Source organism: Suricata suricatta, chromosome 5 (genome assembly GCF_006229205.1).
Source record: "Suricata suricatta isolate VVHF042 chromosome 5, meerkat_22Aug2017_6uvM2_HiC, whole genome shotgun sequence".
NCBI lineage: Eukaryota > Metazoa > Chordata > Mammalia > Carnivora > Herpestidae > Suricata > Suricata suricatta.
The window spans coordinates 19,509,075-19,527,696 of record NC_043704.1 but is presented as its reverse complement, the minus strand read 5'-3'; the positions used below and the strand labels follow the sequence as shown (position 1 = coordinate 19,527,696).

At 37.7% G+C, this 18,622-nt stretch overlaps 1 long non-coding RNA gene across 2 annotated transcripts in view; it reads left to right on the top strand.

Moving 5' to 3' along the window:
* LOC115292595 overlaps positions 1–5,917 on the top strand; it is a 39,797-nt gene extending 33,880 nt beyond the window's left edge. For both annotated transcript variants that reach the window (XR_003909047.1, XR_003909048.1), the window contains 2 exons: positions 5,042–5,108; positions 5,694–5,917. This is a non-coding gene — a long non-coding RNA (uncharacterized LOC115292595). The remainder of the gene's footprint in view (positions 1–5,041; positions 5,109–5,693) is intronic.
* The last annotated feature ends 12,705 nt before the right edge of the window (positions 5,918–18,622 follow it).

Genomic DNA, 18,622 nt, shown 5'->3' with positions numbered 1-18,622 from the left:
TGTGTTGTCTTTCTTTTTGATTCCGTGAGCTACCCAGAGTCTTTCCAATAAGGCCTTTTGTTTACCTCAGTTGGCTATAGTTGCTTGCATGGCAAAAGCCCTAAGTGTTACTTCCTTTTGGAATACCTTCCCTCAGCCCAACCCTATTTTCAGGTTCACTACTTACATCTAGCTAATTTTACTCTCCTGACTTGATAATATAGTCTACTCTACTCTTCCCAGCTCCCTGAGATTTTCTTTGCTGATTACCTGAATGGCAAATCAGAAATTGCTGATTTTACCCTAGTAAACATTACTGTCAGGACTACAGTTGGATTTTTCTCTGCTAATATCTCTTCTAGCCTAATGTGATGATTAAATCATGGAAACTAGAACGCACAGTGCTCTATGCTGCTGAAGGTAGTTATCTTTAACCTTTAAAAAGTCCGTGAATTGGGGGCGTCTGGGTGGCTCTGTTGATTAAAGCCTCCGACGTCAGCTCATGTCATGATCTCTCGTTCATGGGTTTGAACCCTGCGTCGGGCTCTATGCTGACACCTCAGAGCCTGGAGCCTGCTTCAGATTCTGTGTGTTCCTCTCTCTCTGCCCCTCCCCCTCTCATGCTCTGTCTCTCTCTGTATCAAAAATAAATAAAACATTAAAAAAAATTTTAAAAGTCCATGAATTGGACAAAAAGTGAAAGTAAAATTAGACCAATCTTAAATTGTTCTGTTCCATGGTGGTCAGCATATCAGAAATTGATTATCATAACAATTCTCCCTAATAAAGATTGTTTCAGAGGATACAATGGCAAGTGCTTTTTTAGCTTCCAAATCAGCAGAATTCAGATGATCAGGCCTGGATTGGGCATATCTCAAGTTTACTGTCAGCTGAAGGTTGGGTTTGTGGCTCTGCTGATCTTGGCTAGTATGTGTCTTCTAGGATGATACAAGTATGTGTCTTCTAGGATGACTTTAACTAGGATAACTGGGGCAACTCTGCGCTGGTCCCTGTGTCTTTCTTCTTCCTGGCACAAGAGGGCTAGCATGGGCATGTCCTGATCATGGTGGCAGAGTGTCTGAGCATGTGAATTCAATCATGCAAGTGCCTTTCTTGCCTTTGCTTGTATTACACTTGTCATAATCTCATTGGCCGAAAGCAGGTCAAATGACGTAGCACAGAATAGGAAAGCACTACAAAACTACAGGCTAACATAGTAGATACAGGGAGGAGTGACAACCTGGGGCCATTACTACCTTTGATCTACCTCTGCAGTCATTTTTTGACTTATTTTTCTTTTACTTTTCTGCATCTTGTGATCTTTCCAAGGTAAACACCTATAGTTTGTTTAATAAAGGAAAATTTCCAAAATTGAGCAGATTACAACCATTGAAAACTTAGAAACCACTATATAATTATACACATTTGGCTATCCCATTGGCCAAAGCATGTAATACTTTATGAAAACTTATTAAAGCAGCTAACCTGCTTGAGACTCAGTTTATTTTCACACTGGCAAAGTATGTCTTTCCCTTTCTCTATTCACTGTGACTAGAGCTGATAATTGAATGCTGAAATTTATTTCTCTTGTAGACTGGAATGTACAAGTAGTGCTTTGGCTGGGATTAAGTGCCATGTGCAGCCTTGCCAAGCACTGAACCCAGTGAACTGCGTATTTCTGTAAGCTTTTTACAGGGAGCTTGGAATTTCATAAAACTAGAAGACAGTGCACCAGAGTCTACTCATTTATCTTCTTTTACATGAACTTTTTGTGTCCAGGGAATCTTTGTGCTTTTAGAAGGATATGAGGCATGTAACTCTGGTTTGGTTGAAGAAATTTGTCATTATTGCACTGTATCTTATAGCGAAAATGTTCAGATTCTAAGCATGGAACAGAATTTACCATGATTATAGTCCGATTGTCAAGTTTGAAAGAAATGCCATCTCATCAGAGAAGTCTTTACAGACCATTCTATGAAATAGCTACTCTCCTCTATTATTCCCTAGCTTACCCTCTTGTTAGTTTTTCTCATACAGCTACTGATGTGGTTTGAAGTTGGAATTTGGAGCCGATGGACAAGAAGTAATTCTTGAGGCATCTTCAGTGCAAAAAGGTGGTTTTATTAAACCATGGGGATAGGACGTGTTTGTGTGGGTGGATTTGCATCATCAGATTAGGTGAAGGCAGATGAAAAGGTCACAACAAGAAAATAGTGGGAAAAAACAGTCATCCTTTTTTTCTCAAGGAAAAAAAACACAACCCACATCAAGAATACCTTGCCACTGTTCAAAGCTAATCTGTTTAGGTCCTAGTGTCTCAAGTGTTAAGAAGCAATCTTTTCTTAGTCTTAATTTATGAGGATTGCTGAAATTTTCTGGGTAATGGTGCTCAAATAATGCCAGGTGCTTGATGAGGCTCAAAGACACCTCACAGGAGGGTTGGGAAGAAGGCCTGTCCAGCAGCCCTTGGCAAACTGAGACTGTTGTTCTTAGCATTTTGTTTTCTCAAATTTCTACTTTTTGAACTAATTTGTCTCTTTTGGTCTTCATTTTTTATTTCTGGCCAGAACTCATGACCTAAGTACACTGACCTCCTTCCAGAAACACTTCCATTTTCTCTGCCTGTCAGGACCCCCTGCGCCCATGAAGGCTTCCTTCATCTGGTAGGGCTGCCAAAATAGAATACCACCAGCTGGGTGGCTGAAATAGAGAAATTACTTTCTCACAGTTATGGAGGCTGGATGTTTGCTCACAGTGTCTGCAAATTTGGCTTCTTCCAAGGGTCGTGATGGAAGAATCTGTTCTATGCCTCTCTCCTTGACCTGTAGATGGCCATCATCTCCTGTATCTTTAACATCATCCTCCCTCTGTACGTGTCTGTATCCAAATTTTTAACTCAATTCATCTTTAAAGGCTCTATATTCAAATACAGTTGTATTAGGAGGTAGTGGGTTCAGGACTTAATTATATGAATTTGGCAGGCGAGTAAATCAACCCATAGCAACCTGTCTTCAGCAGAGTTTGACCCTCTTGATATTGTGTAACCAAAACTCTAAACAAGGCCCGTGATAGAAGAAAGGCTGTGGCCCCATCTAAATGAGGAGTTTTCCTAAGCCAGTGGGTCTGGGCTGAGACTCTAAGACTGGCCTGTAGAGATGAGATTTTCTCAAATCCCTGTTGAGTTTCCCAAATCTGCATGTTTGGTCTTTTCCATTGACTTCTGAATGTGTGTTCCAGCTTCCTTGCATCTTAGTCTGCATGGTGGTGACTGGATATACTGCTTACCTCTTAACAAATTTCTCCCCTTGTGATGGAGGCTCTCACCTTAGGTTAAGCACCAGAATCGGCATAGAGCTACCTCAGAAAAAAGGAAAAAGTAAAGGTGTATTTTTATTATATTCTAAGGCATATCTCTCATTTTTAAATACCATTGTCCCCAGTACTACCAAGGATTGACTGAGGTCTTAAACTTATACTAAAAAGTTACTAGGACATACCACTTATGTGGTAACAAACAGCATCCCCTTCCAGAAACTTGCTGTTTGTACCCCATTGTACAACAGCGTCACTGCACATATGCTAGTTAAATACTAACAACTAACTGGGTCTTACTTCATCAACTCTCTGTGCAATAATAAAACAATAATGATGGTAATGCCATTTATTATATACTACATGTCAGTCATAACTCTATAAGGTAGACACTACTTCAATCCCTGCTTTTCAGATAAGAAAATTAAGTCTTAAGATGTCAGAGTAGATTATTTACTAGTTATACAACTCGCAAATAGTTAACATAGTCTTTGAATTTGGGTGTGCCTGAAATTTAAGCACACTTTGCTCCGCTGTTAACTATTTTCCCCTAGCTTGCACCTGCAACCAAGTGGTCTCTCCTGACTCAGGTAGGCTAGTTTCTGGCCTCTTTCCTGATATTTCCAGACCATTTGGAATCCCAGCATGTTTTGAGGGAAAAAATGCATCCACGATAGGACCCAGCTACTGGCTCCTATAAAATGTGTATAGTCAGCTTCAGCTTCTGCTAATATACCTTTATGTTCTTGAATCTGGTTTGCTACTTGCCTGTGCCTTCCATCTTCCAAAACACCTACAAAATTGTCAAGGGGACTAAAATTTTCCTTTGCAAGGTAATCAATGAGTATTTTGTGCTATTGTGGAAAATGCTCCCAATAGTCAAATGTTCGGAAAATCTGCCTCTTAATGACATGTGGGGTATTCAGCAGACATCTGCCCGATTTCAATATTGGTGATAGAAAAGCCTTTTTAAGTTTATACCTCATAATGTCTCATTGCAGGAAAATGCTTCTTAGCAGTTTTCATAGAAGCTTGTCTTTTGCACAACAATAAAAGGCCATTCTCCATTTCCATGCAGCTATTTAGCAAATTAAAATTCCCTTCTCAAGTTTGAGAGGACAAAAGAGTAGTTAAGGATATTTGGTTTGAGATAATTACTTACACTGTCCATGAAAGCCGAAGTTGTTCCTTACAATGTAATAACCACTGCATTTTAAATAAATAACAAGACGAGTTTCATCCTATGCATAGATAAATAGTTGTATGAAAATCAAAAATTTTTAAATGGAATTTCATTTTAAATTTATAATTTCCATGAATTACTTATAGGCTTTTTTTTAATAGTAGAATGTTTGTCTTGTATAAACAATTGCTCAATACTCACTAATATGAATTCAGTTACTTAATTATGGTATTGAATTTGTTTTTAAAAAGAACATATGTAGTACACATACAAAGCAGATACAAAGTACGCATATTTGTAACAATTTCAGAAAGACAAAAAACAATGCATATTTTTAAAAGACATTAATATTTCTAAAATTATAAACATAATGTTTGACACTTGAAAAGGAAATGTATTAAATTATAGGAAATAATATATTATTCTGGTTTAAGGTAGGAAAAAGTTAGCAATCGTAAAAGAAGAAAGCAGAAAACAGAGCTTCTTAATTTTAGTTAAGAAGTTATACTTTATAGTTATACTTTTAGTGCAACATTTCTATGTTCACTTGTTCAACTTGTTTTTCAGGAAGTTTTACCTGAAGAAATTTGTCATCTCTCACCTGCCATCCTATTCCATAGATATTCCTGTGGAAGTAAGTTCAAACCCTTTCCTTAGTCAGTGAACTAAAAGTTAAGTGTCACATTCCCCTTTATAACAGGCTCAAACCAATTTTCTCTTATGAACTAAAACTAAAACTTTGAATACTATATTCTGCTAATAGGGTTCCTATTGTTTAAGTAAATGAAGAGGTGATGAATAAATATATTCTGGTTATCACAGTATATCTCTTTTTTAAAAATTTTAAATGAGTCTGATTAGAATGGTCAAATCAGATTTAAAAAATCAAAACTTCTTTTACATCTGGAAAACAAACATGATACTTTTATTGCAAAAAAAGCAAACATACACTTTTATTGTTAACTGGCTAGAAGTTACACAGGATATTATAATAAAATAATTTTATTATAATGGGGAGTTGCATTCCTTTTCATCCATAAACAATGTAGTGGAATGTTGGCTCCCCACAAGATATGTCTACATCTTAATTCTAGAACTTATGAATATGTCCTTATTTGGAAAACAGGTCTTGGAAGATGTAACTCAGTTAAAAGTCTCTAGATAAGATCATTCTAAGTTATCTGGGTGAGCCTAAATCCAATGACAAGTGTTCTTATAGCAGAAGAAAATACGCAGAGATCCAGAGAAGGCTAATGGAAGACAGAGGCCAATGGGAGGGACATAGGCCATAAATCAAGAACCATTTCAGCCCCCGGAGCTGGAAGAGACAAGGCAGACTTCCCCCGTGGAGACTTTTGAGGCAGTACTGCCCTACTGACATCTTGACTTTGGACTCCTGGTCTTCAGATCTGTGAGGGAATAAATTTCTGTTGTTTTAAGCCATCAAGTTTGTGGTAATTTATTATGGCAGCTCAAGAAACCAATACACACATCATACCGGCAGAGAACAATATACTGAAGAAAACAAATAACCCATTGTTGTGGGTTCTTCATGCTGGGCAGGAAGGGGGAAAAGGAGCCATCAGGAATGTTCATCTCATGCTCTGCACTCAAAGAAGGACTCTGACAAGTCAGTCTTACCGACGTCTACCAGGTGATACTTTATAAGTACAAAAATCTGAAGTGATCAGGTTTTACATGTATGTTTATTAATGTGTTTTGAATTTCTACACACACACACACACACACGCACACACATACATTGTGTGACTTTAGCCACTACCCAGATGAAAACACAGAGCATTTCAGGCACACCAGAAGGCTCCATTTTGCTCCTATACCATCAAAACCTACCTATCTAAAATTCCCTCCTAAAACAATCATTTTGACTTTTTTCAAGACTGATTACTTTGTGAGTTATTGCATTTTATAGAAAGGCTTTATTTTTAAAATTTTTATAAAAAATTTATAAAAACACAGGCTTCCTTTTTTTTTTTTATCATTTAACTCATGATTATATCCATAAAAATCATTCATGTTAATTGTATTAAGCAATCATTCTTTTTCTTTTTAACTCCTAGGCAAGTGAATAGTCCACAAAAATATTGATTTATTCTACTATTAATGAACATTTGGGTTGTTAGTGTTTGATGATCATGAAGAAAGTTGTTAAGAATTCTTGTCTTGTTTTTTAGTAGAAATACTCATTCATTTCCTTGGGAATATATGTAAGCGTATTACTGGCCATAGTAGGTGTGTATTTAGTTTTAATAATGACTATCACATACTATTCCAAATCTATTGGAAAGTTATCAATTTATACTCCCAATATCAGTGTATGAGAATTTCTCTTGTTCTACATCCTTGCGAAAACTTAGAATTATTAGCCTTTTTAGTTTTTGCCACTTAGGTAGGCGGTTAGATGTATCTTATTTTGGATTTTAATTTGCACTTCCCTATTGAGTAATAATGTGGAGCATCTGTTCATGTTCTTATTGGCTATTTTGATAACCTCTCATAAAATGTCCTTTTAAGTATTTTGCTCATTATTTTTTGCCTTTTTTCACTGAAAATACCTTTCTATTTTTACTTGGGCAAATCAGGAATAGAAATAGTCACTCCTTGATGGTCAGAATTTAATTTTTCTGTGCATTGGTTTATTCTCAGAGAGCTTTACACCTTAATGCATTTTGTGTTCATCTTTACATACAGTATAGATTTTGACCCTGGTTCTTCAGTTATTCTACCTTAGTTACAGACCCCCCAAATTTTTAAATATAAAACCATTGTTATATTGTCTGTTATTAGAATGCACAATCTTTGGGATACATATATAAATTATGTATTTCTATAGATTGGTTGTTCATTAAATATCAATTCACAATAATACAATTATTATATTAATAATATTATAGTAATATCTATGGTAATATATTAATATAATATTAATTAACTACTATGTATAGTAATATTAATAGTGGTTATTAATGAGAGAATAAATGATTAATATGAAATTGAACACCCCAGATTAGTGTTGGAACTCCCTAAACTACTCAGATTTGTTTTTTTCTTTTTTAAATATTTTATTTATTTTTGAGAGTGAGACAGCATGAGCAGGGGAGGGTCAGAGAGAGAGGGTGACACAGAATCTGAAGACAGTCTCCAGGCTCATGAGCTAGCTGTCAGCACAGAGCCTGATGTGGGGCTTGAACCCATGAACTGAGATCATGACCTGAGCCGAAGCCTGACGCTCAACCGACTGAGCCACCCAGGTGCCCCTCAGATTTGTATTTTTCATTCAGCTGTATTTTGTGATCTCTGTAGAGATTGTTTGAGTGGTTCTTGATTTATTTTCTTAGCACATCATGAATACTATTATAGAATAAATCCCTTGTCAGTAATAAGAGAAGAAACTGTTTTTCAGTTGTTAAAATATCATGGTGTGTATTTATGCCCCAAGGCCAACAGGCCTATCTACTGGGTAAAATAATGCATTTAAAACATTTAGTATTAAATATTATGAAAAAGAAATCCCTGAGGAATAATTTGCTTTTAATATTAAAATGTTCTATCATCCTAATTTTAAAAAGTTGATACTAAGAATCGAAAACTGATTTGCTTAGCGTCTGGATTTTTTGTGTTGTTTTGTTGTTTTAATAGGGAGAAAAAGAGAAATTGCCTAATGTTGGCTTAAGCATATGGCCTTATCTTAGGAACAGTCATCAGGTTTTTATAGAAAGTACAGAACATTAAAATTGGGATTTTAGGTGCTACTTTCTTGGGCTTGGATAGAGGACAGAACAATTGCACAGGGGTTTTATGAGCACTCCTGATGTGTAATATTTATTTTTATTTGCTCTTCATTTATATTTAGTGCATGTTGTAAAACTGCACAAGGCTATCAAGTAACTTTAGAAGTTATAATGGGAAACAGCTCTTAATGAGGATTTTTTTAAGATTCACTTTGAAGTGTGTTAAAGACATATTCAGCTGAGTAGAGCAGCCTCTATGCATCACAGATTTAATTCATACACATAAAACCTTTCCATGTGCTTGCAGAAATAACACAAAGATCAGTAACCTGAAAGGAGCTGAAAGAATGAAAATACATGGTGGGTGAGACTTTTTGTATGAGACAAGAGAAGGGACATTTAAAGCTCAGTGACAGATTAATATGGCCTGCTTTACATTTGCCTGCTAGATTACCGGCAAGTTGCATATATTTCCAGAATTTTAATCAAAGCCACTGAAGGAGAAAAGTGGGCATTCAGAAAAATGAACCTGGTGGAGGACTAAAGACCGTCAGCAAAAACAGTATATTTTCAATGGCCTGTTATCTCTCTTTATAAGGATCTCATCTTTGAGTTTTGATGGACAACTGCACACATAGCCTGTGAAGTTCTGATAAATAATGATCACATCAGGATACCAAGAAAATTGCCTTATATTTTGCCTTTATGAATGTTGGAATATAAAACAACAGAGCAGCTGGTTCTTGATATGCTTGGCATTTTAAGAATACATGGTGGAAAACACCCTGGGCATTTAGAAGTAACGTGGATCTCCTGGATATTTGCACGTGAAGCATTAAAAAAAGGATGACGTTGGGGGTAGTAGTTGTTCCCACTGATGTTGTGGGCAGAGGACGGTTGGTCTGGCCGCTGTGTGAGTGCCCTCCACCTTAACTGCAGCTCCATGGGTCCTTTCTAGAGCTCTGCAGAAGATGTTAGAGGTATCAAGATGGGTGGGAAGATAAGGCAGGACCTTTCTTTGGTCAAGGCTAAACAGCAGGAGCAAACTCAAAGGCCTACAAGGGCTGGGCAGGCTGAGTTTAACTACTCTAATGGATCAACAGAAAGCAAATAACAGACCTCAGAGTTAAGAAGCACTTGTAACCATGGGAAACCAGAGAGCTCATCCTTGGTTAAAAGGGGCAACTCTAACCCAACTCCACACAATTGCATGAAGGTCTACGGTTGCAGTTTGATAACTGTATTTTGGAGCTAGAATCATCGTGACTTTCCCTATAGATAAAATTAGGACTGAATTCATGAAACTCCAGGGGGTTTTGTTTTTGTTTAAAAAATGTTATTGCTTTATTGATCAATTATCTGGGTAAAATAGCCAAAGTTTTCAGTGTGGTAAACGTACTGCCAAACTTGAGATCATAAAGTGAATGTTTTTCATTAACATCACAGCCTTCACTTGAATGAGTCACGTAACTGGGAGAATTATAAAGAAGGAAGATATGTATTATCCATCTTCACAGTCTAGCAAAGGCTTGGGTGGTTACAATTTAAATGCAGTCAGAAAATAAAGGTTATGTAATATAACATGTTTCTCTCAATGATAAATTATTTTATACTTTGAACAAACTGATTTCAATATATATTTTGGTTTCTGACTATGTAACAGTTCTAAACAACTGAGTGTATTTTCTCTTAATTTTAACCCTTGAATTTCTAAGTTTTTCTGTACAGTCATTGTGAAATTATAATACTAACTCCATTTATGCACAGTGCTGGAATGCTTATTGAAAAGCCTTTGGATTAGAATGAGACTGCATTAGCACTTTCAAGGAAAGTATAGAAACATTTTTTTTTAGTGTAAGATAAACAAAAAAGATTTCAGGAGTGAAATGTACTTCTTCTTCTTTTTTTTTTTTCAGTCCTTGCCTTTCCCTGGCTCTGAAGGGAGTAGAAATGAACATCTCTTATTTCTCGTCTTGACACCAGTTCTGACTAGGGTGGAGAATAAGGTGGTGATTTTAGTTCGTCCAAGTGCCGTAGTGTAATATAGTTATTACCGACACTCTGCTGGTAATCTTTGTGCCTGGATAATGTGTCCATCCTTCTAGTCCAGATCAAGGGTTAACACGTCTGTCTCCTGTAGTGCCTGAAACCCAAACCTGAATTCCAATCTGTGAGACCAAGGCCCTGATGTTTCATTCATTATGCGATAGTAGCTTTCCTCTACTACTAGCTACTCAATTTTCATCCCTCACTGAGCATTATTGGGAAGCAGCATTGTCACTGATGCTCCTCTTGGTCCATCCCATCCTGTGGATTGGACCTTCTTGAGAAGTCATGCCTGTGTGAGCCAGGCCGACTTCTCGACGTGACCCTGAACAAAATACATTTTGGTTTGTTGTGTCTACAACAGAGTTGAATATTCAGTTGTCTCAAATGTGGACTTCTTCTCTTCTTCTGTTCACGTAATGATGAAGTCCTTGTGTTTTGTGGTGGAGGCTGAGGGTCAGCAATATTTACATAACCAGTCTGGAGTTTTTAAAGTTCTTTAGTATCAGAATTTGAATCCCAGAACTACTAGTCAGGTGTCCCTTCCAGAACATCATGGAGTCTCACTTCCACAGGACTGTGTTAGAGAAATGAGCAGTATCACAAGGTCAAAATTATTTGGCAAGGCATTTTCTTCTGTTGCTTATATCAAAATGATCTCTAGCCATGGGATAGTGCATGTGTGGAAATAATTTTGGATTTTTATTTTATTTTTAAAATGTTTATTTATGTATTGTGTGAGAGAGGAAGGGTGCACACAAGCAAGAAAGGGACAGAGAAAGAGGGAGAAAGAGAATCCCAAGCAGGCTCCACACTGTCAGCACAGAGTCTGATGTGGGGTTAGATCTCACAAACCATGAGATCATGACCTGAGCCGAAATTATGAGTCAGATGCTTCATGTACTGAGCCACCCAGGCACCCCTAATTTCAGATTTTTAAAAACAGCAGATATGAGTTCTGGTTTTAATTACCTCCTTGGCAGTAAAGTATTTCATTAGGGAAAATCTGAAGTCAATACCCATTTGCTGCACGTGTCACCATTTTGGAGCTTGTCAGTATTTTGCACACTGGAGTCATTACAGTAGGACCCACGTTTCTTGTTTCTTTTTTGTTCCTTTTCACACAACACCTAGGTCCCATAACAGGATGGTAATTAAATACTATGAAGCATGAATTGAAATTTTTACAAATTTTTATTACAGCTTTCACTGAGAAGTGAAAAAATGGAAAGTTTAAAAAATAGGGAGCTTTTGCCTTGAAGTTAAAATTTGGGGGGCCTTAGCCTTATAGCACTAGTCTTGGCTGTTTTAAATAACCTATAGTAAGACTGAGTTAGACAGCGAGCCCTTCCCTGGCACGCAGGGGTGCTTGGAGTGATTAACTAGAGGCATTTTCCTTGGATCTTATTCTTGGCTCCAACACTGATTTTACTGGCTTCCCTTCCTAAGCCACCATCCACTGTGTTGTGAACATACATCAGCTTGCTGTAGCTAGGCAGCTGTGAAATGCAGCATAGTATTTCCTCTGCTGAGGACAAAAAATCATTTTCAAACCTCCTATTTTATAGTCTTATGACTTTGGGACACAAACATTCTACACTCCCTGGAAGTTACAGTTTCACCATTTCAGTTTCAGACTTGGATGATCTCCTTCCTAAACACACAATTATGTTCTGCATTCTGAAGATTATGGAGTGTACTGCCAACTGGTCTTTAATATACATTCTTCGAATTCCATTTTTGCTTGAATAATGCCATCTCTCTATTCAGGATGTATCAATGACTGGAATAATAAAAGCTTTCTGCCTTAAAAATAAGTTATATTTGAAAGGTGCTTGATGCTGTGCACATACTATGAGTTGACATTTTAAGAATGTAGTACATTTACTTATATGCACAGAAATGAAAATTTGTGAAACTAGATTTATTAGTGAGGCTAAGATGGATGATGCTGCAGTTACAAATTAGCCCTGAAATCCAGTTTAAGACATGCAACATGTGGGGCACCTGGGTGGCTCAGTCGGTTAAGCGTCCGGCTTCGGCTCAGGTCATGATCTCATGGTTTGTGGGTTTGAGCCCCGCTTCGGGCTCTGTGCTGACAGCTAGCTTAAAGCCTGGAGCCTGCTTCAGATTCTGTGTCTCCCTCTCCCTCCGACCCTCCCCTGCTCGCACTGTTTCTGTCTCTCAAAAATAAATAAAAACCATAAAAAAAAAAGACATGTAACATGCAAAGATTAAGGACGAGAAGGAGTGTATGTAATCATACACACAGACTGTTAAGGCTCAGGCAGTTCTCCAGGTTAGCTTCTTTCTATGTGACAACTCAAAAAGCCAGGCCAATCGCTTCTTGTAGTACTTCCATTTCAACACATGACTTCCACAGTTGCTTCTTAACGGGAAGACAAGGCTTGAAAGTCACAGTCTGCAACTGACCTATAGTACTTCTACTTAAATGTTGTTGCTTAGAACAGGATTTCCCCACTTTGACTATTGGCATTTGGGGCTGAAGAGTTTGTTGTTGATCGGCTGTCCTGTGCTGGGTACAATCCTGGCATCTCTGGGCCCTTTGCAGTAGATGCCAGTAACACTGCCTAAAGCTGTGATAACCCAGGGTATCTCCAGACCTTACTAGATGTTCCCTGGTGATTGGGGGAGGTTGGGAAGAAAATTGCTCTTGGTTCAAAACCACTGAACTGAAGTTAGTCCTTTAGCTGTAACTAAAGGTGACTGCTTGGGGGATGAAGTCTTCTTGTGTGTATAGGAAGGAAGAGAACCAGATACGGATATGCACTAGTAATCTGGAATATATTAGCTAACAGAAATAGAGAAGTTTCATCCTTTTACTATATATCTAAACATATGTGAAAATGTTGATATATTTTAATTTTAACATAAAACAAACAATATTGCATGTCCAAAGTAAATGTGACAATTTTTAAGAGCTGAGTAAATCGGCTAAACTCTAAAAAGAAGGACTTATAGTGAACATACATTTAAAGAATTATTAAAGGAAGTGGAAGTTATAAGTATTTGATGAGAGGCTTATAAAAACATTAGGTATGATGTAAATATGGGTGTTAGAACAAATTAATGTGGCTGTGAAAACTTACCTAGCATCTAGGAACATTTGTTTAATTTTGAAAATAATTTTTTATTAGACATTGAAATAGTCATTTCCGGAAAAGACTAGTTTAATGTATACTTGTTCACACATGTTTGGCTTTGGTAATTTGTTGTATAAATGTGTTGCCAAATTGTATGTTTAGTCATGGAATAAACAGTGTTAAGTCATGAGATAATTCGAATGCTTCTCATCACAGGTGTAGAAACCTGATGGAACCATCTTCTGGGAGAGATAGAGATATAGAAAGAGAGAGACAGAGGAGAGCAAAGACAGAGAGATATAGATTTCTTCGAAGGAGGCTTTGTTGTACAATAACAAAGGTTTTGTTTATTGTTCATGTTACATTCTGGTGTGGCTGTTCTGTATACCTTCTCATTCTGGGACCTGGGCTGAAAGAGCAGCCCCTCTCTCAGTCTTGTGGAAAAAGAAAAAAATAATCATACAACCAGTTTCTGTGTGGCTGTATCACAAATTACTTCTGCTCATATCTTATTGTTTTAAGCAAGCCACATGGCCAATCTTCCCTCAAAGTGATATGTGACACGACCAGAGGAGGACACAAGAGTCTTTTGACAGAGAGGACTGTGAACAATAGTAGAATCTACCACAGATGTTGAGATGGATCACTGAAGATGGGGTCTGACATAGAATTGGGGGCACAGCTGTGACCATCTATGCTTCTTTCTGTTTTAGCTGCATTCCTTCCAACTATGGAAAGTAGGAGGAAGTCAACAGTAGTCCTAGGTATACAGTCCCCCAATTAGCAACAATAAGCAGAAGGACTTTATCCCAGGGCTTAGTCTTGACTATCCCTGATGGGTCAATTTGTGAGAAGGAGTTCTTGCTTTACAGTAAGATGACTGACTGGCCATGCCCATGTGTCCACTCTATGTGCTTGGAAGAAAAGAACTGAGGTGTCAACCCTTCTACAACCACATCTTGAGCAAAGAGTTATGTTTCCCTAAAGGAGGTCAGAGAATGCTGTTGCCAGAAGCAGGTAAAAGTGCTGGGAAGACCAGAAAATACCTCCACTGTGTATAGACATGGCATCACTGAAATGTAGGCCAGAGTACAAAGAGACAATATAAAAAATGAATTTTTCATCTTTATTCAAGCTTTTGTTCCTATAGTCTCATAGTTACATTTTTTTTTACCCTAACCAAGGGGTAAATGTTGTAGAAGAGCCCCAACATCATTTGGGGGGAAAATAATTCCCCCAATGCTCCTTATAAACTTTTGAGTAGGAATCCAGAATAATAAAAGCTTATTACTCCATTAAAGTAATATTGTTAACCGACAGAGAAGATAAACTTACTTTACTCTTGTTCCCAATTATTATTGATTTTTTTCAGAAACTCTTTTGATGTACTGAGATGCCTTAATGTAAAGAGTTGAAAAAAAGATCAGTGAACCAAGTTATATATTATAACCATTTTTAAACACGTTGGCAATAAAGAGGAACTCCGATTATAGTCATTGGCTTTGAAGTGTTAGCAGGTTAGATGTGGAGATGGAAGCAGTCACGTGATGAGATAAGAGCCCAAGGCTCTGTCTGACAAACACCTAAAGGATAGAGACAATGAACCTTTCATAGCCAGGGCTGTTTCAGTCATTGGCCAAAGTAGTGTAGGAAAATGTGAACCCTGAGATCACAGGGGCGAAGTGGGCAGGTGGGGTCCTCATTGTGGTACAGGCTCAATTCGCAGGGAATATATCTGTCTAGGCAAGCAGGTGGACTGTAGTGCTAGAAGGATTTGGCAGCAGGTTCTGAAAATTTAACTTTTTGTATTAGGATATTGGTTTTTACCCCGGGGTGCTTTGGCCCCCTAGAGAACATTTGGTGATGTCTGGAGATAATTTTACTTGTCATACCAAAATGGATGGTAGTGCTACTAGTATCTAGTGGGTAGACACCACGGATGGACATCCTACAATGCACTGGACAGCCCTTCACAACAAAGAATGATCAAGCCCAAAATATCAGTAGTGTTAAAGTTGGGAGGCTTCACATTGGGAAGTTCTGTGGAGATGAGAATGATCTAGACTAGGGTAAAATGTAAATAAAAGAAGAAATGTATGTTAGAGTTATCATAAAGAATGAACTTATGGGAGTAAGTGCTTGTTTGGGTAGAGCCCACAAAAGACTTATCCTGGATCTCCTTATCTTCATTTCTTGTATTTCAATTTGGGGCCATAATTAGCCATCCTTTCCTTGACAGAATCCTAACAAATTTATTACAGTTGGAAGGAACCTTAAAGGTAACTGAGGTCCTGGGTCAGGAAAACTCTGATGTCTTCAGTGGCTAGATTGTGTGACTCAGGTCAGGTGTAAAGTCCAAGAGGGATCCTGTCAGATGACAGGACTTAAAAGAAACAACACCCTAGTAACCATGAACATACCTATTACTCAAATCTTGGTTTCTTTCTTTTTTTTTAATTTTTAATTTATTTTGAGAGGGAAAGTGAGAGAGCTTGAGCAGGAGGAGGGGGAGAGAAAGTGAGAATCCCAAGAAGGCTCCATGCTGTCAGTGCAGACCCCAAGGCAGGGCTTTATTCTATGAACCAGGGGATCATGACGTGAGCTGAAATCAAGAGCCAGTAGCTTAACTGACTGTGCCACGTAGACTTCCCCAAATCTTGGGGGTTTTTGCCTTATTTTTTTAAAATATAATTTTATTGTCAAGTTAGCTAACATACAGTGTGCTGTTGACCTTGGGGTTGATTCCCATGATTCATTGCTCACATACAATACCCGGTGCTCATCCCAACAAGTGCCCTCCTCAGTGCCTATCACCCATTTTCCCCTAACCCACCCCCCCATCAATCCTTAGTTTGTTTTCTGTACTTACAAGTCTCTTATGGTTTGCCTCCTTCTGTTTGAAATTATTTATTCCCTTCCCTTCCTCCAATGTCTTCTGTTAAGTTTCTCAAGTCCCACATATGAGTGAAAACAATATGATATCTGTCTTTTCTCTGTCTGACTTATTTCCCTTAGCATAATACCCTCTGGTTCCATCCACATTACTGAAAATGGCAGGATTTCATTCTTTCTCATTGCCAAGTAGTATTCCATTGTCTATACAAACGACATCTTTTTTATCCATTCATCAGTTGATGGACATTTCAGCTCTTTCCATAATTTGGTTGTTGGTGAAAGTATTGCTGAAAAAATTGAGGTACATGCGCCCCTATGAATCAGCACTCCTGTATCCTTTGGATAAATTTCTAGTAGTGCTATTTCTGGGTTGTAGGGTAGTTCTACTTTTAATTTTTTGAGGAACTTCCACATTTCCAGAGCAGCTGCACCAGTTTGCATTCCCACCTACAGTGCAAGAGGGTTCCCATTTCTCCACATCCTCGCCAATATCTGTTGTTTCCCGAGTAGCCTCTCTGCCTGGTATAAGGAGATCTAGGTTTCTAATACTATTCTCCAATAAAGAGAACCCGGGCTCTTGGAGAACTGGATGATTCTAGAACTGGGACAGGAGGTATAAAATATGAGTCATCAGCATCTTTTAGTATCAGAAAATAAGAAAGTGCTAAAATTTTTTAAAAAAACTATATTGGGGGAGTATGTCAAAGGGGAACTGGATCCAACTGCAAAAACTTCAAAAAGCAAACAAAAGAACAATTTGAACAATAAAATCAATGTTAGTATTGGATTATAACCCAAATTATAAAATAACTATCCATTAGCCCATATTGATATAAATAAATGACTGAATAGATTTGAAAGGTAGAGAAGAGACAAATCTGCCATGTAGAAGAATATTAAGTAATTTATATAGATATTCCACTTTGAGGACCAGGAACATAACTAACCACTCCTTAAGAGTGGGCTACACAAAGTTACTTCCCTGCAATGTAGTCAGCCTAGAAAGGAGGGAAAAGTAACTTTACAGTGAAAAAGCCTAACAAACACTACTTCAACCAGGTGATCAGGTCAATATCAACAGTCATAAATCAGGTTGATTGTGTGTACCCTTGATATGATTTGATAAAAATGGCATTTCATCCTATGATCTTTCTCTCCTCCCCCATAACACGAGTCTGTTTATGAGAAACACATCAGAAATCTTCTAATAGATAAGCAACCTGCAAAATACCTGACCATTACTCCTCAAAACTTGTCAAAATCATTGAAAACAAAGAAAGTCTAAGAAACTATCACAGCCCATAGGAGCCTAAGGAGACATGATGACTAAATGTAATGTAATACCTGGATGGGATCCTGGAACAGAAAAAGGATGTTAGGCAACAAGAAAGGAAATTCAAATAAGCTCAGGGTTTCAGTTAATAATGGTCTATCCACATTGGTTCATTACTTGTGATGAATGTGCCATGACTAATATAAAATGGTAATAACAGGGGAAGCAGTGTGCAGGGGATATGTGAAAACTCTATACTATCGTGTCAATTCTTCTGTAAATCTACAACTGTTCAAAAAATGAAGTCTATTAATTTTTAAAAGGTTAAAGGAAAGGAGTGGGTCTGTGACCTACTAGGAAGCAAAAGTCCTACCTATATAACATCTAGCAGGCTGGAAAGAATGAAGGATTTGGCTTGCAGTGGAACCTGGTCCATAGCCCCCCAGTGTTTAACCCCTGGTCTGGTCAACCATCCTTTATTTTGTGGATAGTATGCTCTGATGAATTTGAAAGACTTACCACAGCCACACAACTATCCATTTCAATGTCATTTCCAGGGTCATGTTCTTTCCTCTCTAAGCAGCCCCTGCCATGGGCTCAATGCTGTGCTGGCACTAGTGACCATTTTTAGATATATATCACAACACCAACCATGGAACTTATTACATAAGAAAAACAAAAATAAGGAAACAGAATTCTAAGCATAGCTCAGTCATTAGAAAAACAATGCCAACAGTTGCCAAACATTTTTTTAAGAAACAAAGGAGTAACATGGTTCTTTACCTTGTGATGAAGTTCACAACAACTAAAATTGGTGAATAAAGAACAGTAGCCTTGTGGGTTTGGCCTTTTTTTTTTCTTTAACATTGATAGTGCAGATAGAATACATGAGAAATATGGGGATTTATAAAAATCTGAAATTGTTTGTTTTTGCCATGTAGTACTCCATTGTGTATATATACCACATCTTCTTGATCCATTCATCAGTTGATGGACATTTAGGCTCTTTCCATGATTTGGCTATTGTAGAAAGTGCCACTATGAACATTGGGGTACATGTGCTCCTATGCCTCAGCAC